Source organism: Sinohyriopsis cumingii, chromosome 5, assembly GCF_028554795.1.
Source record: "Sinohyriopsis cumingii isolate HCF-2022 chromosome 5, ASM2855479v2, whole genome shotgun sequence".
Classification (NCBI taxonomy): domain Eukaryota; kingdom Metazoa; phylum Mollusca; class Bivalvia; order Unionida; family Unionidae; genus Sinohyriopsis; species Sinohyriopsis cumingii.
In genome coordinates, this window is record NC_142965.1 from 51,825,141 (window position 1) to 51,851,801 (window position 26,661).

At 34.1% G+C, this 26,661-nt stretch overlaps 1 long non-coding RNA gene across 2 annotated transcripts; it reads right to left on the minus strand.

Annotated features, from left to right (window-relative positions):
* Positions 1-11,743: 11,743 nt before the first annotated feature.
* Positions 11,744-23,045, minus strand: LOC149799159 (uncharacterized). 2 transcript variants are annotated; one of them, XR_016420875.1, is made up of 3 exons: positions 22,952-23,045; positions 17,316-17,426; positions 11,744-11,928 (listed from the first exon to the last, which is right to left on the minus strand). It is a non-coding gene; the product is annotated as an uncharacterized LOC149799159 (long non-coding RNA). The 2 variants fall into 2 exon arrangements; XR_016420874.1 differs by lacking the exon at positions 22,952-23,045 and adding an exon at positions 19,559-19,724.
* Positions 23,046-26,661: the final 3,616 nt, after the last annotated feature.

Here is a 26,661-nt window from a genome sequence, read left to right on the forward strand (position 1 = left end):
AATACTGAATGTATCCTTTGCCTTGTCTTACGTGGCACCTCTATAGCGTTATGATAGTGAAAGCATTACGTTGTCTTGCCTTGTCTCAGTTCGTATCTCTATAATATCAGGATACTAAAGGCAAAGCATGGTCTTGCCTTGTCTCAGGTCGCACTTCTATAATATCACGATACTGAAGGCAAAGCATGGTCTTGCCTTGTCTCAGGTCGCACCTCTATAATATCATGGTACTGAAGGCAAAGCATGGTCTTGCCTTGTCTCAGGTCGCACCTCTATAATATCATGATACTGAAGGCAAAGCATGGTCTTGCCTTGTCTCAGGTCGCACCTCTATAATATCATGGTACTGAAAGCAAAGCATGGTCTTGCCTTGTCTCAGGTCACACCTCTATAATATCATGGTACTGAAGGCAAAGCATGGTCTTGCCTTGTCTCAGGTCGCACCTCTATAATATCATGGTACTGAAAGCCTAGCAGTTTCCAGCATTTCTCGTTGCCTTCTTTAATTACACCAGGAATAGTATGTACGTCTCAGATTCTATTATGACAATGTACGAAGCACAGGAAAATATTTTGCCTAAAACGTGTTCCTGTTTTGTTTTAAATTATGTTCTAAAATTACAGATATTTAATACTTATCAAGATCGGATACCCATCCAAGTTTAGTAAATGTGTTGTAGTTATAATGTATTACACGGAAAATGCAGTTACGCTCCCGTTTAGACATGTATGTTATCGTAGAGAAGGATGCAGCTATTCGAAAAAATTGATAATATAAACATATATCAGTCATTTGCTAATATTCTTCCTCTTTCTGTTATGGCATAACAGAGACTGAATTTATAAGATGGATAATTCTTATTTGAGTTGTGAAAACGTTGTTCACGCATCTTTCCTTTATATTATGTAGACTGCTCATCCGGTAATATGAAGAAGAACACAAAGATTTGTTTGCCAGAAGTCAATGTTGAACTTCAAACAGTTTATAGTTAGAGTTTGTCTTTCGTACACGTTCTGAATACATCCTAAGTTTCAATATTGACTTTATAGTTGAATAATACACACAGGGCCGACAAAGGGGTGGGTGGGTGGGTGGCAACCGGGGATATATCCCCGAGGCCAGGGTCGAACAAAACTTTTAATTTTATAAAAGAAACATTTTGTTTGAACAAGAACTAGGAGAGGCCTGGATGTTTCTTACCCCAGGGCCCGTGATCGCTCTCTACGGGCCTGGATACACAGAAAGGAGTAATTACGTAATAAAGTTGACCATTATACTATTATTTAATTTTAAAAAAAAGCTATATTGATTTAGGGCGACGGTGGCTGTCTTTAGTTTAGGAACATTATATATGAATTAATACATTAAATTAATCAATAATGAAAACTTTTTATATTTAAGTGGTGTATCTTGACTCACTTATTTTAATTTTGCACGGATTTAAACTAACTATATAGTTTTATGTTATTAATATGTACAGAATACGAAACATAAATTAAATAAATAAGTTAGTAACTTTCGAATGGAAAGCTCTTTTTGGGGGGTGTGGGATGGGGTGCTGACATGCAACTGCCTTACTGATGTAGACGAAAAATCTTCGACTACAGATCCAAGTAATTCTCCCTTATCGGAAGTGCTAAATGTAGCATGCCATCAAATTTATGCCAAAGGATTTAATAGAAATTCGTTTATATTGCAGGTCAAGGGAAACAACATGGTGTGCAATAATGGCAATAACTGATGTTTAACTTCCTTTTGGATCTCTTAGTCTTTCGTGTCACTTAGAGGCTATTGTAAGGGTTACATGCACGTGTATAGTTGAACCTGAATGACTTAGGGTTAGAAATCTGACTACGTCAACCCTTCTAGTTGTTAAACAAACACGTCAGATTAACAGATGGAGCGAAACAGTTTATATTGATTTTATTTCATTTAACATTTATCATCACGAGAGACAGTGTTAGTGGGAATGTTCGAATGTGTGCATGATTAGTATTATATGTCAATAAATGTAATATTATTTGTGTATTTTTTATCATCTTCGTCTCTTGAGTGACTATCGCCTGTCCCAAATATTTACCCTTTCCTATCTTAAATATTCAACTTCGTGTAGAGGTGTTCGTGATACTTTAGTACAATCAGTCGCGTATACTCTTTTAAGAGGATTATCACAAGCTAGAGGTATCAAATAGGTTTTCTCATAATTTGACACAAAGGTCAAAGGTTCAAATGTCAAAGGTCAAACACTGATGAAAATGAGCCAGTGGACAGGTAAATATTAGTTTGAATGAAATGGAATATAAATATAAAATGACTATCAGCGTTTCAAAATTGATCTCGATGTGATAATGGCTGACAAACTGGATAATATATTCCATTTGAAGATATAATATTTACTGGCTTAAAGGTTTCTTTTATAACGTTATAAGACTGGTGATTGATTTCATACTTGTAATAAAGTTTTCTTTCTCTAACGTTTAAGAGACCACTCCGGTGGCCTAGTGGCTAGAGCGTCAGGATAATGTGACTGGGTGGGACATCATGCTACATATCTGCGGCATGGTGCCCAACTGCTAGACATCACCATAAACGGCCACAATGCAGACATCGTAGCGATATGACTGAAATATTGTTAAAGCCACGTTAAAAATCCAAATCACACTTACACACTCTAGCGTTTAAACCAATGTATACAGTGGTTATGTCCCCATCTACCGCTTTAAATTAAGTACACTTTAGCAATTTCCATCATTGCGCTTGTAGCATATAACAACATTATATTACGAATTCTAACGTTTTTACTTTGCCTTACAAAATTGAATATGGACTTAGAAACCATTTGCAAGTTCCTACAGTGAGAATGAAATAAACAATTTAAATAGTTCTGCATGGAGTGTTTTCATAGAGCAACAGTCTTATGCAACAACGTAACAGACAGTCAACAAGGAATATACAACAGTATGTTATATAAATATTTTAGCGTTAGATATTTTCAGGGCGAGACTCTCAGTAGTTACAAATTGGGAAAAAGCAGGCAAATGAGTGTAGTCCCGTTAGTGCCACTCTTTTTGTTGCTGTGATAGTTCCCGAGGCTATTCCGACTCTCGTTGCTTTGTCTGTGCTTATAATTTCTGAACATTGCCTATTTTGTTTCTTTTCTATGTAACATAAAACTGAAAACCATTGAAATGCACTATGGCAACCATAGACAATTTGTTTTCCCTCCTCTGTGAAACTCAAGGTTTTTAATATTTATATTACGTCCTCCCTTAATTTGTATATCCTCTACAATTTACTCGTATATCTACTCGTAACATTACACAATGCATACCAAAATTCAGTTAATTTTTTGTCCAAAGCATCTTCCTTTATAATGTTAACTACTAACTCGTTAGGCAATATGTTCTTAGCTTCCTGTGGTATGATTCCATCGTAAAAATTTATAATTAGCTTCCTGTGGTATAATTTCATTGTCAAATTTTATAATTAGCTTCCTGTGGTATAATTTCATCGTCAAATTTTATAATTAGCTTCCTGTGGTATAATTTCATCGTCAAAGTTTATAATTAGCTTCCTGTGGTATAATTTCATTGTCAAAGTTTATAATTAGCTTCCTGTGGTATAATTTCATTGTCAAATTTTATAATTAGCTTCCTGTGGTATAATTTCATCGTCAAATTTTATAATTAGCTTCCTGTGGTATAATTTCATCGTCAAAGTTTATAATTAGCTTCCTGTGGTATAATTTCATTGTCAAAGTTTATAATTAGCTTCCTGTGGTATAATTTCATTGTCAAATTTTATAATTAGCTTCCTGTGGTATAATTTCATTGTCAAATTTTATACTAGTATCTTCTACCACATCTTGTAGTTTTAGTTGTTTTATTGTGTGTACTTTCTTTTTTTCCCCCAGTGGCAGACGAACTAGAAATAACTTATAGTCGAGCGTTATCCTGCAAGCAAGTTTTAAAATTAGGCCATAAACTGGCATTTCCAGAAAATAGTAAAATGCCTAATTTTTCCTGGTTGATTGTGTCTACGTTAAATGGATTGTGATACCCAGATACCCAAATAGTTTCTTTCAGCAACTTATTAAAGAGAGAGAGATTTGGCTACTGTTACTGCCTTAAAAGAGGGATTTGCTTTCAGTTACCTTAAAAATATACAAGTATTTCAGTCAAAAAAAGTGTATTGGTATTAGAATCCTTCTGCCACGTCCTCTGCTATTACAATGCTAATTCATTTTGCTAGTTCAGCTATTGGCAACGTATTCTGGCAACTAAATTGAAACTGTTAATGTGATAATTACAACCAAAGGAATAGCAGTACGTAGTGCAATTATAGAAGTGACTATATACAAGCGATGGCGTTTTATTGCGTCACAAAATCATTCATGATTAAAGATGGAATTATGAAGAAGTTTCGAGGAGAACATTAAACAGTCATATAAAAACAAACAAAAAACATCAAAAGAGTTGATGATTTGATTTAGTTCATGAATAATAAGGAAACTACTGTTACACACACGTATATAAAGATAATGCATGGTAAGGCAGAATGCAGTTATTAGGGAAAGGTAGATAATAAAGAAACATTTACCAGTCTCTTGGAAATTTACCTCCCCTTTAGTTTCTGCACGATTGAAAATGAGTTGGTAAAAGTAGCATTTAGCTTGTGATTGTAGTTTTTTTAAATATGTGAATTGCTTTCGTTTTATTCTGTGAATGGTTATAACTTTTGTGAACTCTTATTATTTTGTTTTATAACTGTCAGAGTACATTAGTGTTCGGTACACTTTTTAGACAATCACAGGGATGATAGGCATAAGCAGTTTCTAGAAACGTACGTATTTAAGTTGCAGGCTAGTATCAGGTTAGATAAGTTTTCGGCAGATTTCACATCAAAGGATGAAATATGAAAGTTCCATACATTTTGTTTTGAATTTTAAGCATTCTAAATTTAGCGATAGTATATCATATGTATGCGTGTTCAAGACCATCCAAACCTCTAATGATGATTTAATAGTTGTTTGATATTCAGTTAAATAATTATATTTCAACAATTTAAGAATTGTGAGTATTACAGTAAGGATAAATTGTTATGAAAGACCATCTTGATTTGAGCGAGATGCATGGTAGACGTTTGCATTCTTTTCCTTACACATTTCGTATGGTTGAAATCGCTGCATTAATCAATAATGTTTACAAGCACCTTCTTGGCCGAATTACTTAATTTGTTTTAAGGAAGTTAACAGAGTTAATAACGTTATACAATTAGCATGCAATCTGATATGTAAATAAATTCAATTGTTTGACAAGGTTAATATGCTTCAAAAATAATGCTCCTATTTTATATTATAGGGCTTATTCTGGACTGGTTTATTAATCTGGGCATAAAATGCCCCTACTGAACATTTCATTAATTTTGTCAGTGTGGGTTTCACTCCAGTATTAAACACATACAATGTTAAGTACACCGGTTCGCTTTCGTCGATTACTTATTATGAGCTTGTATATGTATTCATTCGCTTGAGCTTGTACCTAGTATGACAACAGACCTGTCAAACATAAAAAATCATATGGATAAATATATAGTTTTATGTGTTCATTTCAAATAAAATGTATGAAACTCTTCGATTAATTTAACTGTCTGTTTGCCATGACTTGCAAGATATTAAAAGTACTCGATGTAAAATCCTCTACATGCTTTTTTCATCAGCTCGGCAATGATTTTAGTCTGATACTATTTGTTCAGATAAATACTATTTGCAATTCCTCGTCTCAGCAGTAACCTTCCTTCAACAATTGGTATTTTTTGTTGGCTTTCTTCCTGCATTTTCCGTTGTAATGCTTCCTTCAACAATTGGTATTTTTTGTTGGCTTTCTTCCTGCATTTTCCGTTGTAATGCTTCCTTCAACAATTGGTATTTTTTGTTGGCTTTCTTCCTGCATTTTCCGTTGTAATGCTTCCTTCAACAATTGGTATTTTTTGTTGGCTTTCTTCCTGCATTTTCCGTTGTAATGCTTCCTTCAACAATTGGTATTTTTTGTTGGCTTTCTTCCTGCATTTTCCGTTGTAATGCTTCCTTCAACAATTGGTATTTTTTGATGGCTTTCTTCCTGCATTTTCCGTTGTAATGCTTCCTTCGTTTGAAAAACTACTTAACTAATCAATCAACTATTTTTCTGTATAACTACCTGTCTCTAAGATCATGCAGTGCAAATTACACAGTTAAAACATTATGCATGCAAGAGGCAAATTCAAATAGAATTCTCAAAGACACCACAGGAGGTCAGCGTTCGATTATCAGGCTATTAAGCAATGAAAGAATTGCACATAAAACTTGATTTATTGAACAGAAACTTTGCTTGTGCAAATTGAATTTATTAACATTCCTAACTGGTAAAATCAATAAATGTGACTCAACAAAACAATGAGGCACACAAACACATTGTATATATAAAAATAAGTCACATACATTTATTCTACTCAGCAATGACAGATCTTTAGTATCTTTTGGAGAAAAAAATTCCATAGAGAAGATAAATTCACGCTAGGATGATACTGATCTTTGGCATTTGGTTATCCTCGACAATGGTACATTTCAAATATCATGATCATCATTCTATGAATGGCTGCCCTGCTGAGCAAGAATACAGACTGGGAATTTAACGTAAACAAATCAAACACAGTAACTGAACATGAAATAGAAGCCGCTGTGCTATAATCTTGGTATATGGCTATATTACACACAACTGCGCGGGACACTATAAAATTACACGACTATCTTGTATCTTGTAGTATATTGAATCATGTCTTAAAAACTGAGCTAACAAAATATCCAATCAATAAAACTGAAAAAATCATATGAAGTTGCATCTTACTGCGACTTTCGTTGACAATAGTGAATAGTACACAAGAATTCAACAGAAAACCACAATTCAACAAAGTCACTGACTCATAAACTATAGTCATATTGAACTGCTTTTGTGGTATTCTTACAGATTTATCCCCTGAATACGTTTTGCAACCCTGCGATGATAATCGCTCAAAATATGAATTTATCCAAAATTTCTTAAGCATAAAATATAGGCTCCAATCAACTATCTTGCAATAAACAACACCGCTCACATAAATGCGCCTTCTCGTCTATTTTTGTTTTTCACTCCACCATTAAAAATAACTTTAACATCAAAATCACTCGTAGAGGTGAGCCATAAATCAATTCAAAAGCGACGAAGGATACATATGAATTTATATAAGTTCACATTTCATTGGAAATGTGCAAAAATTTCAATAACTCGTTCAAAACGTCCTCATACCTAGATTACTTAGCTGGTAAAAGGAATTATGCTGACTGTAGCATCGAACAATTCGAATCATCTGAAAACTCGAACCCCAAAGTAGTTATGTGAACAGCGATGCAAATTTCGTAACCTATACATGTATAAGTGAGCTTCCTTTTTTGATTTGCAAAGCTCACAAAATATTACAATATTGTCTAATTTAACACTCCAGTTTGAAAGGAGGGCAGGTGTACGATTAGCCTTACCACGTGTCAAAACTTAATGATTTGCTTTACAAAATGCAGTGATGAAACTGTCAAGATCATTTAAACACGACACAAGTGACGTGTCACCGTCTTGACGTCACTATGGGTGTAATACCCAAAGTAGAGCATGTGTTTGTGAAGTGTTATATCATGGCATTGCCATGAAATATCTATGTACCATGAATGATATTTTGATTCTCTATGGCCCGAATGCCTGTATAGTGAGCAATAAATTATACAAAATTATTTTTCAAAAAAAGCACGACGATTGAACAGATAACATGAATTGTAAAGTGTCGATAAGATGTCCACAGTAAAGTGTCAATAGTATGTCCCCAGTAAAGGTGTCCCCATCTGCTTCAGATAGCTCACCCTCCATAATATGCACCTAATGCATACACTGCTAATAACTGATCCTAAAAACATTTATTCGTGTAGCTTAACTTTCAATGGTTGCCATTTATCAAAATTAACGTTGTTATTATATCTTAGATGTTTGTTTTATGAAAAGTTGAAGAAAACACAGTTTTAAAATAGGCATAAATTTGAGTTTGACTGTTCACTCAAGGTGAGGAGATTTGTGCATACATGGCCTGGATGACAACGACCAAAAGAACAATGTAATATAAATGTGATATATGATGGCAAACTGAACAGTAGGACTTGTTGCCATTCGGATCCTCATCATATTTAGTTAAAATGGTCAAGTATGTTTTCTTGGTCTTTAGAAGTATTTACATATTTGTAAATATTTATTAATGACATCATAGTGGGATGGTCAATTGAAATACTTTATGTAAAGATGAAAGGATAAAATACATATATGATAGGTATATTTGGTTTCTATGAGAGATCACAAGATCTCTTCAGAAACAGTTTGAAAGGCAAGAATGCTCGCGTGAAATTAGTTAAAATTTACCACACAGTTTTAGAGATGTCATTTGAAAGTGTTTTTATTTTCATGACCGTCAGACATTTTTGCTAATGTATCTGTAAAGTTTTATGAATTTCCTTATAACGTGGGCCGATTTTGAGGTAGGATTAGCATTATTTGGCAAAATGACCGTCAGACATTTCCTTATAACGAGGGCAGTGTTTGAGGTAGGATTAACATTATTTGGCAAAAATAAAAGGCCTTAATTCCATGGTACTTTCTCTCCTATTTGATAAAATCTGAATGGTGATTTTTAAAAAAGACCTCGTTGGAAAGGTTTTGCTAAATTGAGCAACTTCAGTGTATAAACTAGCGACTCGCAATATTGATACAGTCCTGAAAGTTCGCCATGCCCGAATGTTCTTGGACAGTTGGATCATAATTTGTAAGGTGGTAGTTGGAGAAGGTGTTAGAATTAGGAAGTGAGAACGGACGACGCAAAATGCTATGCCAATCAAGAACAACACCAACAGCCCATGTGGCATTATTATCAAACCCTGTATTCTCGAAACGTTTAGGAAACAAATCGTACTCTAGAGCTGGAAATTTCAAAATGTTAATAGTCCATAATGAAATTTTTAACGTAAGCCTTATCTAATTATGATGTACATCACTGGCCTAGATAGTCAAAGTGCCATGTTCGATTCTTTCAGCAAATGTGTAGTTTTCATTTGTGAAGTTACAAGGTTTCTAAGATACGCACAGGGGTTGGATAATGATGATATAGGTTTAGGGCGATTAAGATATCGAGATACAGAAAGGAAAGTAAATGACGATAAGCATGCAAGAAAAGCAAACAGCGCATCCCATTTTTGATCACATGAAAGTCTAGGGTAAAGCTTTCAATGAACACTCTTAATCTCAGTATATCAGTCTCAGACAATGTATATGACTTTTCAGCTAAGCCCCGATTTTTTCCTACCAATACTACATATTGGAGCTGATCCTAAGTATATAAAAAACTTGAACACTGTCATTGGTGTAGCAGACGCAAATGCAAGTAGTCATGCAATCAATGTATACATGTAATCGTAGTATCAAAAATGTCATTATGTCATTAAAATTGGATTTCATCAAAACACCGTGTAATAATGCCTTCAGATGGTAATTACCATGTAAAGTAAGAATTTTCCTACATATATTAAACCATTCCATGAAAAGGAATTCATGCGTACAAATAATCATCACAAGGTTAGTGTCACAGATCTCGTCTAAGGATACACATGGTTAGTGTTACAGATCTCGTCTAAGGATACACATGGTTAGTGTTACAGATCTCGTCTAAGGATACACATGGTTAGTGTCACAGATCTCGTCCTGGATATACATGGTCAGTGTCACACATCTCGTCTAAGGATAGGAATGCAATGACAAGCACTATTATATATGTCAAACTTCCTCCTAAAAAGAAATATTGAAAAACAACATATGAAGGGAGTCAATATATTTAGGTTCTACAAATAGGAAATACATTGTAAAAAACACAAAGAGATAGATACACAAAAATGTATGAAAAGAAGGAAACCATTTTCACGTGCAATAAAACAACTCCTATGTTCATTACCTTACCCTGTAAAGAATAAGCAGGGGCGTCGATATATATATATATATATATATATATATATATATATATATATATATATATATATATAGAGAGAGAGAGAGAGAGAGAGAGAGAGAGAGAGAGAGAGAGAGTAAATATTTGGAAAAGCGCATCGGTCTACGTTTCCTCCTCTTGTAATCATGAATTAAGCCGAAATCTATGTAATCGTACACATTTGTCAAGTTTTGACTTTTCACATTCTCTTTCCTACCGTGATGGTTGCATTTGCCATTTAGGTTGAAATTTACTTATTTTTTATACTGTTTTCTTCACAGTGGGAAAGTGCATTGGAGCCAAAGATTATAGAATCATCGATATTAGCATTTAGCAGATATGTTATATGTTCCTACGTCGCCTGAAACGTTTACTTCAGTGGTTGTCTAAAAGCTTCCTTATGCTCATTTATAAGACTGAAAAAGCTCTAATTGCACACATTTACCTCAAATTATTGCAATTGTTCCCCATTTGCCTCTATTATTGGCACTTTAAACGATCAGTAAAATGGAAAATGTGAGGAGAAATCTTGCTCCCTAACTCCAAAGTTTGTTATAACATCCATTACATTTGTAGAGCTATGGATGCTATCGACTACCCTTTCTCCATATTTCTATTTCCTCAAAATGTTACTGACTATATAAATCCCTACTACAATGTGACAAATACATCTCGTGCAATATTCCTTTTTGAATTAAGAAAACATTTAGTGCAGCTAAGGAGTTCAAGCCATAAACTAACAAATGAAACAGGATGAAGGGTAAAATTGATATAACATTCAGATTTCGTGAACTGAGCGGGAGAAGAAATATTTATATAATAGAGGATGAATTTCATTTTGTTTTTGCGCTTGCCCAGAATGTGATATTATTAGAAGAGAATATCTAAAAAATAATGTATTTTATGTACAAGTGTTGAAAAATTTGTCTCGCTTATGTCTAGCAGTGATGTGGTGACGCAGTACAATTTAACCCGCTAGTTATACAGATCATTTGTTAGGAGAGAAACTCTTTTGTCTCCATCTGAATAAAATCATAAAAATGTTACTATTCAGAAATAGGTGTATAAGTATATTAAGAATGTATTCTTCCACTGTATTAAAGAAAATGCGGCGTTCCAATTTTATGTATCATAAATATAATTTTGTATTTCGAGTAATCTAATATTAAAACTTTGGCGACAAACAATGAACCAAATTAAAAGAGGTGACATTAAAAGAAATTAGTTTGACTTGGATCATGTTAAATAATCCTTTTTAGTTCCACAAACATTTGATTTGGTGATACAACTATATCCATATTGTACAAAGTCACAAATATTTATATGTAAGTAACTCATTCCGTTTCCATAAAACGTAATCTGTATATATTGACAAATATAATGATACCATTCTTGACACGAAGCATCAAACTGATTATTGCTGTTCAGAAAATTGCTCGTTTATACTAGACAGACACATATTTAAAACAAATATAACATTTGAAAAACTGTGTCTCAACAGTCGCAACAGGAAAACTCATAGAAATGCCAAGATTTCATATATCTCCAAACAAATGACTATATAATGATAGTTTCATGGTATATTTTATCAATGCGTGAGTAACTCTGTTGGTGAAACTCAAGGACGAATTTATTTTTAAAAATTTGAACAGTAGACATTCAGCAATAAAATATTCCGTACTAAGCTAAAAAGTCAATCATGGTTTCCTTAGTTTGATTCTTGGGGAAAATCATAATATGTACAGTGATGAAGGTTCTTCGTTAACGGAGGTGCTTGAGCAGAATGATCACAACTGGTAGCAGACACAGGAGGGAGATCATGAAGCACGTCTGTCTGGGTGATCCTGTTGAAGCAAAGAGAAAGAAAATGTTTTACCTTAAGACACTTATTCGCTGAAAACGGATTAATTCGCTCGTTTATGTTGCTGACGTAATCGCCATCTGATAGCGATTTCGTTTTTTTTTTTTTTTTTTTTTTGTGACTGTTGCGGGAAATCAAAGTTTCTTATTTCATATCCGATGACCGTGAAAATGTTTAAAGAAATCTTTAAGGATATCAAGGCTTATGTTGAAATATCAACAAAACCTAATCTTTATGCAAACAATAGGAATTAAGTAGAGTAATGTTTATTCCGATGAGACCTAAAGGTCCACTGAAATTAAATATGGGATAAATATATGGTGTTTATGAGAAGAGATAAATGACTAATGAATAATTTATTTTCTTCATAGCATATGGACGCATAGCAGTACAGATTCCGACTAAATAAGTAAATGAACTCATCTCAACTTCGTCACCTTATTTGCTCATATATTGTAAAACGTAAAAAAATCTCATTCATCAATTTTCATTCACCTCCTTGTCTGCTGTAATTTTCCTGCCAGTGGTTTCCCAAGAATTCTTTATGAATGATATTATCGCGTTTCTGTTCATATTTGTATTATAATTTCTTCTCAGCAGCAGATGCGTTCCATTTTACATCATAGCGCGTGACAGAAACAGGATTAAACAGGATCCCCTGCTTAGTGATTGCGTCTAAAAATGTCGATGTACGTTATCGCTGCATTTGCCGTTAAGCATTTCGCAAGGAATTTAGAAAATAATTTTCATTGGGATTGTAATGGACAAGGAGCAAAATAAAGTGAATAAACGCCATTTGGAGGTAAGTGTCATCAGATTCTACACAATGACACCTATAGCTTCAAAAAAGTGACTCAGAGCGCGTGAATGACGTATGTGAGTAGTCTCGGTCAGTCATTATCATGCCGCAGTCATACTATGAATTAAGGATCGTGCAGAAAACAAAAAACATCCTAAAGTAGTTTTGACCCAGAAAATATTGACCCATTTTGGCTGGGAATAAATGGCGCAAAAGATTTAAAAAAAAAAAAACATAATGAAAACCCAATATATTATTTTGTATCATATGAAATTAGAAAACTATGATACAAACAATGGATTTTCGTTTCGTTATCCCTTGAAATTAATGTTTACAAAAAATCTCCTTCATAATTTACTATCACCGTCCATGCTTAAAAGACATATTTCAGTAGGTGAGTCAGAGACTTTGAATAACCTTGGAAAAACGGCCAGTGTGGCCAATATTATACACATATTCATGCATCAGTAATTACCTTGATCTGGTATTAAGGCCTCACATGGAAATGCACTCAGTCCAATTTTCTATTACCTCATATTTCACATATACCAAATACACAAATAGTCTACCGGGGGTAACTGATAATATACAATACACAGTCATTAATAATACATGTTGACACTTGAGAAAAATACTGAGAACTACCTTCGTTTGCCCTTGTCATGAAAGGGCCTTCTATGAAGACTAGGATATATACGGCATGGAGACCTATATGTGGTCATAAGCCAATTCCAAATACTTAACCCACGTCAAGATGACATAAAACGTAGGTCACAGTGACATTCTTTGGTTGTAATAGTATGCCATTTTGGTTGAAGTGGCGTATAGATACAGTTATATATCAAATTATCAAGTTTCATTATTCTAACATGAGCGGATTCAAGACATGATCATTGCACGCACCCTTTTGAGCAAATATATGGAATGGAAGTCACAGAAACCTATATTTGCACCAAGGGTCAAGGGCTTCTCAAGATGCAGCCACTCAACAAGTGTCATGATTCAACAGAGAACTGTATGCATACAGCATGCCAAAATAATTAAGTCACAATCTTTTTTAGTACCTGACTACAAATGTGAACAACTAAATACACGTGATATCGTAGAAAATACTAATAATTTCGTCCTTCCAAAGGGAGTCGCGGTAGTGCAGTTGTAAGAGCGTCGAGTCAAATGGTTCGATTCCCGTTCATCGCACCAAAATCTATAGTATTAGTATCGTATAACCTATACAGTATTGTGTTACAACCTGAACAGGTTTTTGTCCACTCGTCTGATCCATCGAGACAATCGTATCTTCCATCACATACACCATCCAGGCTCGCACACTGGCAATTTTCACAGGAAAAAGACGCCCAAGGACATTAAGAAAAATAAACATTTCATTACCGGAAATTACTTCTCTTATTAGAAACACGACATATTTTTGGTAGACCATGGAAGCTTACTTCAGATTGTTAAGTGCAAAATTAAATTTAATTAATTCTTCTTTCTGGTCTGGTTTATGATCTACGCGTACTGCCATTCGGTGGCAAGGTAAGATCGACACTTGTATACACGGTTTCATTTTCATTCAAGATTTGCTGACTGATTATAGTAAACATGCTAATATATAATTCCTTCCATTTATGTCTTACGTACCTGAGGTTATATGATTTTGGACTACATACTTCGAGAAAAAGTTCTGAGATCGCATTTGTTCAAACGTAGAAAAATCATATGAACATAAATGGCTATTGATGTTAACCACTGCGTCAAAGTCTCAAAGGAAAGTCGGGTACAAGAAGTCCTAAAACTAGTCATCGGTGTTGAAAAACTCTTAAAAATGTGGTTTGAAAAAATATTAGTTGTTAATTATTAGATTCATTCTGGGATCCACAATATTGTATACTTGGAGACTAATATTTTAAGTAATATCGCAAGTTACAACCATAAAAAGACAAATATGCATTGAGACAACCATTAATTTGTGACGTAAAAATGCACCGAGACACCGTTAATCGGTGATAAGTTATAGGTGAGCCAAATCAAGACATACTTTAATCATTCTATGATAAATTATAAGTGATCACATATTTTGACATTTGGGCTATAATTGTGACTGGCAGTAGTTGATTTAAAGAAATAGAAAACGCGATGTCAAAGAAATTAGTGTTTCGTATATTATTTAACGGTAAAGAGAATTTTATAGAAATCTTCAACAAAGGAGCAAGTATGGTTAAGAAATAATTTAAACGTGGGATGACAATATTTAAATCTTGGCCTTATCTGGGAAATTAACAAAAGTAGCTCTAAATAAATGTCTATTCAAGGCGAGATTTATTGGATAACTTTATATCAGTAGCTCTAAATAAATGTCTATTCAATGCATGATTTATTGAATAAATTAACGTAAGTAGCGGTAATAAATGTGTATTCAAGGCTTGATTTACTGAATACATTAACATCAGTAGCTCTATTAAACGTCTATTCAAGGCGTGATATATTGAATAAATTAACATTAATTGCGGTAATAAATGTCTACTCAAGGCCTGATTTATTGATTCAATTAATGTCAGTAGATTCAAATTAATGTTTATTCAAGCCGTGATTAATGGAATCAAATAACATCAGTAGCTCTAATAAATGTCTACTCAAAGCCTGATTTATTGAATAACTTTACATCTGTAGCTTGAATAAATGTATATTCAAGGCATGGTATATTGAATAAATTAACATTAATTGCGGTAATAAATGTCTATTCAAGGCGTGATTTATTGAATAACTTTACATCTGTAGCTTGAATAAATGTCTATTCAAGGCGTGGTATATTGAATAAATTAACATTAATTGCGGTAATAAATGTCTATTCAAGGCGTGATTTATTGAATAACTTTACATCTGTTGCTGGAATAAATGTATATTCAAGGCGTGGTATATTGAATAAATTAACATTAATTGCGGTAATAAATGTCTATTCAAGGCGTGATTTATTGAATAACTTTACATCTGTTGCTGGAATAAATGTATATTCAAGGCGTGGTATATTGAATAAATTAACATTAATTGCGGTAATAAATGTCTATTCAAGGCGTGATTTATTTAATAAATTCACATCAGTGGCTCTAATAAATGTCTATTCAAGGCGTGGTATATTGAATAAATTAAAATTCGTTGCGGTAATATATGTCTACTCAAGGTTTGATTTATTGAATAAATTAGCATCAGTTGCTCTAATAAATGTCTATTCAAGGCGTGGTATATTGAATAAATTAAAATTCGTTGCGGTAATATATGTCTACTCAAGGTTTGATTTATTGAATAAATTAGCATCAGTTGCTCTAATAAATGTCTATTCAAGGCGTGGTATATTGAATAAATTAACATTAATTGCGGTAACAAATGTCCATTCAAGGCTTGATTTATTGTATATGCGTGATTAGGATTTTTAACGTAGCTCTAACAATTCCTCAGTCATATCGCTACGATGTCTGCAGTGTGGCAGTTTATAGTGATGTCTAGCACTGTGACATCATGCCGCAGACATGCAGCATGATGTCCCACGCGGTCACATTATCCTGACACCAGGCCGACCAGTCCTAACACTAACCTCTTAATGCTGAGTGCCAAGCCAGGCAGCTGTTATTACCATTTTTGTAAGTCTTTGGTATGACTCGGCCGGGGATCGAACCCACGACCTCCCGCATCCGAGGCGGACGAACTAACCACTAGGCCACCGGAGCGGTCATGATATATTGAATAAATTAACATCAGCTGCGGTAATAAATGTCTATTCAAGGCGTAATTTATTGAACAAATTAATCACCAGCTCATAGCTTACATTTTCTTGGTTAAAATGAATAATCTCTCTCTCTCTCTCTCTCTCTCTCTCTCTCATGAAAGTTAGTATATTTAATTTATTGACGACACAGAAAACCCTTTCTATAATTTGATACATTTTAATTTTTGTTCAGATTATTTGGATTCTAAAGGATAAATCTTTTTCCTGGAAATGTGTGAGTAATCATACATAATACGTGGACAATGACATTTATTTAAATTTTATTCGGAATTCAAACACCGGAATATTGTTTTATGTAGTTCACAAAGGACTGTACACATCATCTCTATACTGACTAAAGTATATTTCATCGCCATCCGTCTTGGATATTTCGTAGTGACTCGAACCTGAATTTATTAGAACATTTCATTACTTTGACTTCTAAAATTTAATTCGTGGGTTATTCTTGGATTAGTTTTGGATTTGATTCTTAAAACCTTCTTAATTTTAGTTTTTATAGTGGGTTTTTTTCAGGGAAAAAAATTATTTATTACATGTTTCAAAGCTTGTTGTTTTCAATCTTTCTTTTGTTACTCTTTATTTGAGCATAAACACTTAACAATTTGACAAAGAACAATTGATTTACGACACGATTCACATCCCATATTGTAATTCAGTAGGTCGATGATAACAATAAACTTACTACACAACCACAAGTCGCAATTACATAAATCGATAATATAAATAGACCATCCACATAATCGATATGCCATTTTGCAATTACATACATCGACAATAACAACATACCTACCACACAATCCACAGGCCAGGTTGCATTTAGTCTCCATATTGACGTTGTCCGTGACGCATTTCCCGGCCGCTGCATTTGTCACACACGTGGACAGGGTGTTGTTACAATTCGCTACAATGAGATACGAAAAAGACCATTGCATATCACGTGCTAGCAGATTGTAGTGAGACAACTGTTTTTTCATCCTAATTATATGTCAGAGGAATGCGGCACATTGTTCAGATAGGTACGCATTGGTATGCACCAATTCTTTCAGCAATTAGACGAAACGTGGTTAAACAGTAAATTCATGCGCGAAACGCTTGCAGATAACCTCCTTACAATCCGTACCTAAATTTACTTCATACTATTTGTCCTAACCTTAAACTGTATTTATTTAAAATACAATCAAAGAAAGTTTATGAAATACCACATAAAGAAATACAAAAGTTTAAGCAACCAGTTTAGGCTTATTTCGAGTTCTCCCAATTAGTCTTTACTTTGATGATTAGATTTGACTTGAGAAATGAAAGACAAGCAACACATGCATGTAAATTTGATACTAGGAAATAAAATATTCAAGTAAACGTGTGCATTCCACATTGTATCAGTATTATATAGCAATTAGCGAACATTGTTGAAGCATGTTGCTACATACTAACAGACAGATACGAAAAGTGTTGGTGTTACATTGACTCGGGATAGGGCTAATGGGACGAGGGGGTGGGGTGGGATTGCATTTTGTGTGAGTGTGTGTGTGTGATTAGGGCTTTTAACGTAGCTTTAACTATTTTTCAGTCATATCGCTACGATGCCTGCAGTGTGGCAGTTTACAGTGATGTCCAGCACTGGGGCATCATGATGCAGACATGTAGCATGATGTCCCACCCAGTCACATTATCCTAACACCAGGCCGACAAGTCCTAACACTATTCTCTTCATGCTGAGCGCCAAGCGAGGAAGTTGTTAGTACCATTTTGTAAGTCTTTGGTATGACTCGGCAGGGGATCAAGCCCACGACATCCCGCATCCGAGGCGGACACTCTAACCACTAGGCCACCGGAGCGGTTCTTGCATTTTGTCTTCAGCTCAGATAATCAGATCACGTGTGAGCGCTGCATGAACACGCATACAGTGGTTCACACCAGGGACACCGTTCCAGTGGCCTTAGTGATTAGAGCGTCCGCCTCGCATACGTGATGTCGCAGGTTCGAATCCCGGGCAAGTCATACTCAAAAGCCTATAAGAATGTTACTAACAGGTGCCTCGCTTGGCGCTCAGCAGTATTATGTTAGTGTTTGGATTTGTCGGTCTGGTGTCATTTTTAAATTTAAAAAACATCAAGGATAAACATGCATACAACTCAAAATTTAGTCATTTCATTCTTCATTCATTTGCCAGGGATCTATACCACTGTCATCTTATTCAAACCTAAATAAATATAGTTTCATTACTAACACGGTCAACATATTTGTGTGGACGAGTCTATTCTTTCAGACAATATTAATGGTGTATTTAGCCGTCTTCGGTAGGCTCTGAATAATTCCTTTAAATTTGCGCAATTTTCGATGTTACTTCTCTTGCACCTTTTTTATTCTATAACAATATTTTAGAAATATTAAAACTAGACACTCAACCGACACAGAGTTCACTGAATATGGATTGTCCTACGAACCGGAAAAGAATGTGCAGTCTGTCTGCTCACAATGACAACTTCAGTTTGGCAGTTTGGTTTGAAACGCGAACAATATGACAATATTAGGGACCACCTGACGACAATATTAGTGGCCACCTGACGACAATATTAGGGGCCACCTGACGACAATCAGGTAAGAAGATGAAACTTGAATAATGAAATGACTAAGTCCTGTGCACTTAATTTGACCTTGATGCTTTCTGTTTTTAAACTAGGTAGGGGATAAAAACCTTTGGGGTGAGGAATTAATACTGGTGTATGTCTCATTCAAGTTTTTTGGCATAACAGACTTTTAATTGAAACTTAATAACAGACGCAGTTTCACCAACTTATCACAAGTAAATATAATATCAATATCCGAGCTTAAAGTTAAGAAAAACTGAATGTTATAAATGCATAAAATCAATTATAAAATTGGTTTAGTTTTGTCCAAAATGTTATTTAACTTTGCTGATATGAGAATCTAATTGGTCATCACACAACGTGATAGGTTATATCTAGCTCATTTGTTATACCTCTTGCATATGAAACGTTTTATTTTGTTATTTTTAAGTAGACCTAAACTTACTTTCACACTGAAGACCCCCATAGCCAGGTAGACATTCACACCTGCACGTGGCATTGTTGAACGTGCCGCAGTTCAGACAGCTAGTGTATTTACAGGCTGTACATGTCGGCCCGGTGTACGGGTTGCGACACGATGTGCAGCGAGTACCAAACCAGCGATCCGTATACTGGCAAACACAACTCGTCTCATTTAGTATTCCTACGTTATAGCATATTTTGTCACAGGTAGTGCTGCACGTGGTACCTAGAAAGCGAACTACTTACTGGAGGTCAATCAAACATATATTTCTACTAATGTAAATTTCAAATGTAATAATGAAATTCGCTTAAGAGTTTAACGTTGTTTTCTCTGAGTTTATCGCTGTAGGCGTTATGTTAACTGGGTGAATCGGCAACTGACAGTTTATACCACGATAAACTCAGAAAAAACAACGTTAAACTCTTATAATTGAAATTTCAATCATTCGTTATGATATTTTGTTTGCATCATTAAAAAAACCCCAAAAAACATAAATCTTAATTGAGCGTTGTAATACATGTTTAGGGTTTTCTGTTACGTAGCTATTTATAGCACTTGGGATTGTCCTGCTTGATTGTAATAAGGACATCATAATACCAGTCCTTCAACTAATGGAAGCCAAATTTATTCAATTATTTTTTTAAAAAAATTGTTAGAATGTTGTTTTCCTTTAATGCTTACTTCGTGCCTGCCTTCACTGGCAGTGTTTATCTTATGCTGTACACGTGACTCTATTTATAGAAGTGGGTATTCTTAGAAAAGCAGTTCTCCTTACAGTTCATACAGAAATAAACGCAATTCATTTTGATCACGTGATAACATTCTGACCAATGGAAATGTTACTTTCCTTTACCAGCTACTGGCATTGCAGTTATTACATATTGAATCATGCAGACTCCGTACCTATTACAAACTTATACATTCAGCAGTCATAAAATATTGTGGTGCAAGTAACAGTTTTGCCCGTGATAAGTGTTAGGCAGTAAACGTATTAGACGTATTATAGGACAGCAATGCTTTTGAGTTTGAAAGCGGTGTCAGCTATGGAAGCTGTCTATTCATTAACATTCATCCTATATATATATATATATATATATATATATATATATATATATATATATATATATATATATATATTAAAGCTGGTTACCATGAAAACGTTTGTACCCCAGTATTTCGGAACATGTCACGATATCTACCACAGACTACCGCAATTATATTAGGGAACATCAATGTAATCTTTTGAGACCGGGCCCTGACACTGTTTCAAATAAACGGTCTGTCTGTCAATAGCGGGAAACAACATAGTGCTCTGATTTATAGCAAACTAACACCATATTATGTCCATTATATTATCTGAAAAAAATAATTTTCTTAAGCGAAAATGTAAAAAAAAAAATTAGCTCTAAAGAAGATCGCAGCCCCCACCTCCCTAAAATAAGGTAGTCATTACCTTATGGAATATGACTTTTCTATGTTGTTGTGTATATCTGATTTAATTAAATCTGATTTAATATACATTTATTTCAATTTAATTGTTTGTCAGTTTTAAATGTTTTTATTATTTTTCATTACATGATATTGTAATGTAAATTTATTTACTAGAGATGATACTTTTTTAGAAAATAGTTTGACCATGACTGTTAGTTTATAAACACCAGGCGTTGATCTAAATCCTGACCTTGTTTCAGAATTTGTAGCAACTTTCGTAAACAAGTTCTATTTTATTTTAAAATGATTGGTTGTTTCCAAGGTTATGATGGGACCTCGTCTTTAAGATCTTAACAATTGTTTTTTTCTTAGAGTAAAAATGATGGGTTTTCGTCAGTGGCACACTAGGTAAATGTGATGTGTAACAAGTATTTGCTTCTATGAACTTCCAGAAGATGATAACGTGACCATTGTTTACGTTTTAGAAATCCCTTATAACCCATGTTTTGGAGAATTAATCTCAGTAGAAGCTGAGCTGTTAAACGGTTGTGTGTTGTGCTGTTTGAAGTTATTTCAAATTACTTGGTTTGGAGTTATTTCAAATTAGTTGGATTCAAAAGGATTAATTCCATTGTTTTTCTGGAAAATACGTGTGCTCATGTAATATTGTGGAACAAAGACAGTTTTTTTTATATAAAAATGTATTCAGGTATCAGAAACTGGAGTGATAATTTTTATTTCTACAAGGAACTGTAGACTTCGACACTGCATATTGCAGCATATGTCATCGTCTTCCATCTTGGATTTTTCGTCGGGATTCGAACGTGAACTCAGTAGAACATTTTGTTATTATGGCTTCTAGAATTTTGTTCTCGGATTATTTTGGATTATTTTTGGATTTGATTCTATAAAACCGTAAGTTCATATTATTCTCATTTATACAGAATTTTTCCAGGGAAATAAATTATTGTATTTTTCAAAGCTTGTTGTTTTCACTCTTTCTTGTGTTACTGTTTATTCGAGCCTAAACAATTGACATAAGAATGTGTGTGTTTTAATTGTTGCATAAAGTGTAATCTAAAAACTGTAACTTTAGTGAGTTGATTAAGTTTACGCTATAGTAGATACTGTATAAAATACATTGAGCTGACATTAGAGGGTTTCTTAATAAATATAGAAAGTGTTAATACTGAAGCATACAATATACTGGTTATACTATTGATATACTAGACAGGGATGCCAACAAAACCGGCAAGATATTTATCTGAGAAGAACAGTAAACATAAAACACAGCTGACTCACGAAATGAGAAAATAATTTTTGGATAAGAAAAATTACGCAAAATCAAACAGAAAGCAACTGCACACCGGAAGGTCTTAGCGTGATTCACGTTCTTACAAAGGAATACATGTCCTTAACACAATAACATGAGCTTGTAAATAGCTAAAATGACATTTTTGTTCAATCTAAAATGTTTCTGACAAATTTGGATTTCAACAGAGTATCTTTCACATATCCCATTTGACCTCCACGTTGGCAAACGTCACACGTATTAAACATGCGATCATGAATATAATTCTATTTGTAATATTCAAAATTAAGTTGATACAAATACAACTTTTGAACAACAAATATACTAATTATCTGAAATATGTTTTCATGTAAACCAAAAACATGCGTTTATAAGCATTCAGTTCGTAACAAGATTACTAAGAAATTCCATGCATTCGTTTGTGACAGAAACTACCGAATTACCGACACACACACACACACTATAAATAAATAAATAAATAAATAAATAAATATATATATATATATATATATATATATATATATATATATATATATATATATATATATATATATATATATATATATATATATATATATATTAGAGATAGATAGATGCAGAGAGAGAGAGAGAGAGAGAGAGAGAGAGATTACCATAGTACCCAGTATTGCATATACAGCCACACAAAGTTGAATTCTACACGCCGTATACACAGATTCCAGTACAGGTACTACCTGTAGAATACATTACAATATATAATACAGTTTATAAAAGAAATGAAAACAAGTAGATTGTCAATGTTGCCAGTCAATTAAAACGTAAACTGCAATAATTGGTTTTCAGACTTTGAATATTTCGTCATTACTGCACCTTTGTTTTCGTATTTTCGATCTTATCATAATTTGGGACAGAAAAATCATCTGGTACAAAGACGTTATATTATTTACACGGTACGGAATTTAATGGTTACGGCTAAATCCAACATTTACATGGTGAAGCCGACAACGGCTTCCAATTTCATTTGAAAAATTCTCTCTGACCTCGAAGCAACCGTCCCATTGGATAATTCGATCTGACTCCTTAGATGATAGTTAAATTATATAAATTTACATCTATAATTAGTTTTTAGTGAAAACTTCCTAGCTGTCTAACCATTAATGAGTCATGCTACCATAAAATAAGACATACTTGTAATTCACACATAGTATTGTATGCCATTGCTAATTAATCGATTGAAGTTTAGAAATAATTATATATAAAAAAACACAAACGAAAGGACGAAAGGTTGTGATAGATAGATGGTGCTTGGTGATTTGTAGATTAGACTGAGATGAGCTCTACCTACTAACACTTGACAACGGAGTTGAGTAACCATAGTAAACACCCGTGTTGCTGTTGTTTGATTTTTGGTACAGCTAAGGAATAAAATGGCTTGAAGTGAAAATAAACATACGTATTCTGTTTATATGATGACTTATTTCATTACAAATCACTAATAATATTAATGATACTTGTTTCGACAGCAACTGCCGTCATTAATACGACTTGCTTACAACGTGGCGTTATGCAACTTCGGTAATGCGGTATTACTAGAGGCGTTGCCAGCTATAATTTTGACGCCAGTTGGAATAATAGATCATTAAATTTTCTTCTTTGTCCTGGGCTGGGACTACATGCTATTAGTTCTGATGAAAGACAAAGGAGAGATCTTCTATGTAATGACTACACCAACATAATTATTTTGGTATTACATTGTGTATTTATTTTGAAATAAAGCATACCTTTAATTACTTTGTTTTTTTATAGTGTATTCCTTCACTATTAAGCCTTAGGAAGGAGAACGAAATGAGAATAGATTAAAAAGATTATTGCATTTGTATTTTTTGAACTAATACAGCACTCCCATGGTCGCGCGGTATTACTCAGAAAAAACTCGTTCATATTTTCCCATACAATTGGAGTAACCTATACACATATGCAGACATGTCGTTATTACATTATGCATTCAAGACATGTCGTTGTTACATTATGCATTCAAGACATGTCGTTATTAATCATGCATTCAGTTCGTTGCATCTCTATTAAATATTAAATATAGTTCCGTGAAATAAACTGCAATCAATTCAGGAAGGATGGATCTTTAGAAATACGCGAAATTTAAAATTTCAGTGTTTTTCTAAATGACCTATTTCTCGCGTCACACCCATCCACACCCATATATATATATATATATATATATATATATATATATATATATATATATATATATATATATATATATATATATATGATGGAAAGATGAAAAGATTTATGTGTTCAAGTGGATCCGTTTTGAAAGGCAAAGGCATCATGCAAATAAAAGGAAATTGAAACGCATTAGATTTGGTTCGCATTGAATAAACAAGGTTATAAATTAAAAAATATAAAAGGAGACGTGTTGGCAGGAACTTGTACATGCCCGTTAATGTTTCGTTAGTTAGTAAATGTGGCGTTAGTAACTTTCACCGGCTCGTGTGTGTGTGTGTGTGTGTGTGTGATCATGTATTTTTCTTTATGTTTGACTGACCCGTAAACTCTAATTTTCATAAAAAGCTGGTGATGTGAAAGGTCAGATTCATCACATCTCGGAATTTTCCTCAAACGGTAAACTTCGCGGAATGTGATTCCGAAAATTCAGATTATCAACATGTTCGGATCTGCACATTGGCTGGAAGTCCTTCCATCTTCTCAGACAACCACATTCGTAATATCTCTGGGCGTCACATTCGAACCAGTGCAAATAATATGGCCTCCGTACAAATGGTGCAGTCATATTTTAACCATGTCATTCAAGCAATGTGACCATAAAAGCATTGAATTTAACTTGCTTTTGTTTGTTTTGTTCCGAAAGAGGAAGACCCGCGATCTGTTGTTGTTTAAACATATTTTATTGGCAAAGCAAAGAGACGGGCATTTAACAATACATGTACATCACTGGATGTTGCAATCGAGGTCATGTTAAAGAATGGTGTCTCTGTGTGTGTGTGTGTGTGTATGTGTGTGTGTGTGTGTAGTTATTCCAATGAGAAAAGAACGCTAAGGAAGCATGATCAACACTAAACCGCTTATAAAATAGTTCAAGAGTACTGTAACCGAGCGAAACATTTTCGCCTGTAACAATGAGCCAAAACATGTCAGCTAAATGGAAGTGCGATGTATAAATAAGATGGCTGGAGAAAAACTAGTCAAACATTTATAATGTTATTGACACATGGTGGATCCTAGAAGATAATTGACAGATAATTTCATTGTGTTGATCGTAAACCTAAGAGACAATACAAAATCTAAATATTTGCTTGCAAATGGATCAACATTGGCTGAAATTATAGACTGAAAATAATACAAGTCAAAAGTCAAGAGATGCCACAAAGCTAGGAGGCCAATAATTGATGATGAATTAATACTCGTCAGTTTGAAAACAAAATCCTCATGATAACTAAATCCATGTATAATTATTAGATAGGGTTCTATTTTACCAAATGTAATGCACGAAATCTGCTACAACCAGCTGAAAAGCTAATGCAGTTATAGAATGAGATTATTGACAATGAACGCAGATTCGCTAAACATAAATGTCGAGACAGATAAATTGTACATCGACATGACGAGGGACATTTCCAGATTGTAACGTCAGGAATCTAGCCATTGAGAAAGTTGTGAACGTGACCTTGTTTGCAGAATTGGCAACGCCATTTAAATCATCAGTCCCAGATAAGTGCCTTTTCAACAAATTCACTAATGGAAATCATTCTGATGGACAAATCTCGCACGGACAATCACACAGAAACTCTGCCACAAGAACATAATCAAAATATGATACTAGAAAAAAATAGATGTTGAAAACCTCGTGGCTTGATGGAGAAATAAAATAAAGGTCAGTGAAAACGTTTGCTCATCATCGTGCTAAAAGAATCACACTTCTGGTCATACACAGTTGTTGCGGATGTTAAGTAGATCGTCCTTTCAAAGAAGATAAACGATCAAAAGTGGAATGCATAATTGCTTCAGCATTCTCAACTTCCTATGACTGGTTTATAAAAAGGCACTGAAATTTTAATGCATCAATTGAACAAACCATCGATCCACTTGAGTTAGACATTACATACTGTCACACAGTGCTCACACAACCTGATAGAATACAGCGGTATGATCGAGATGGTGAACTTTCTCATTGAATTTTGTGACTATAGAGTTTCTCCCTCTCCCCCACATCGACCACATACACATCGAAGATGATGTCAGAGACTTTGTTTGTGAAGAAATTATTGTGGTGCATGTTTGTATGAAATCTTGTGTCCTTCTTTCAGCCTCATAATTTCTTCTC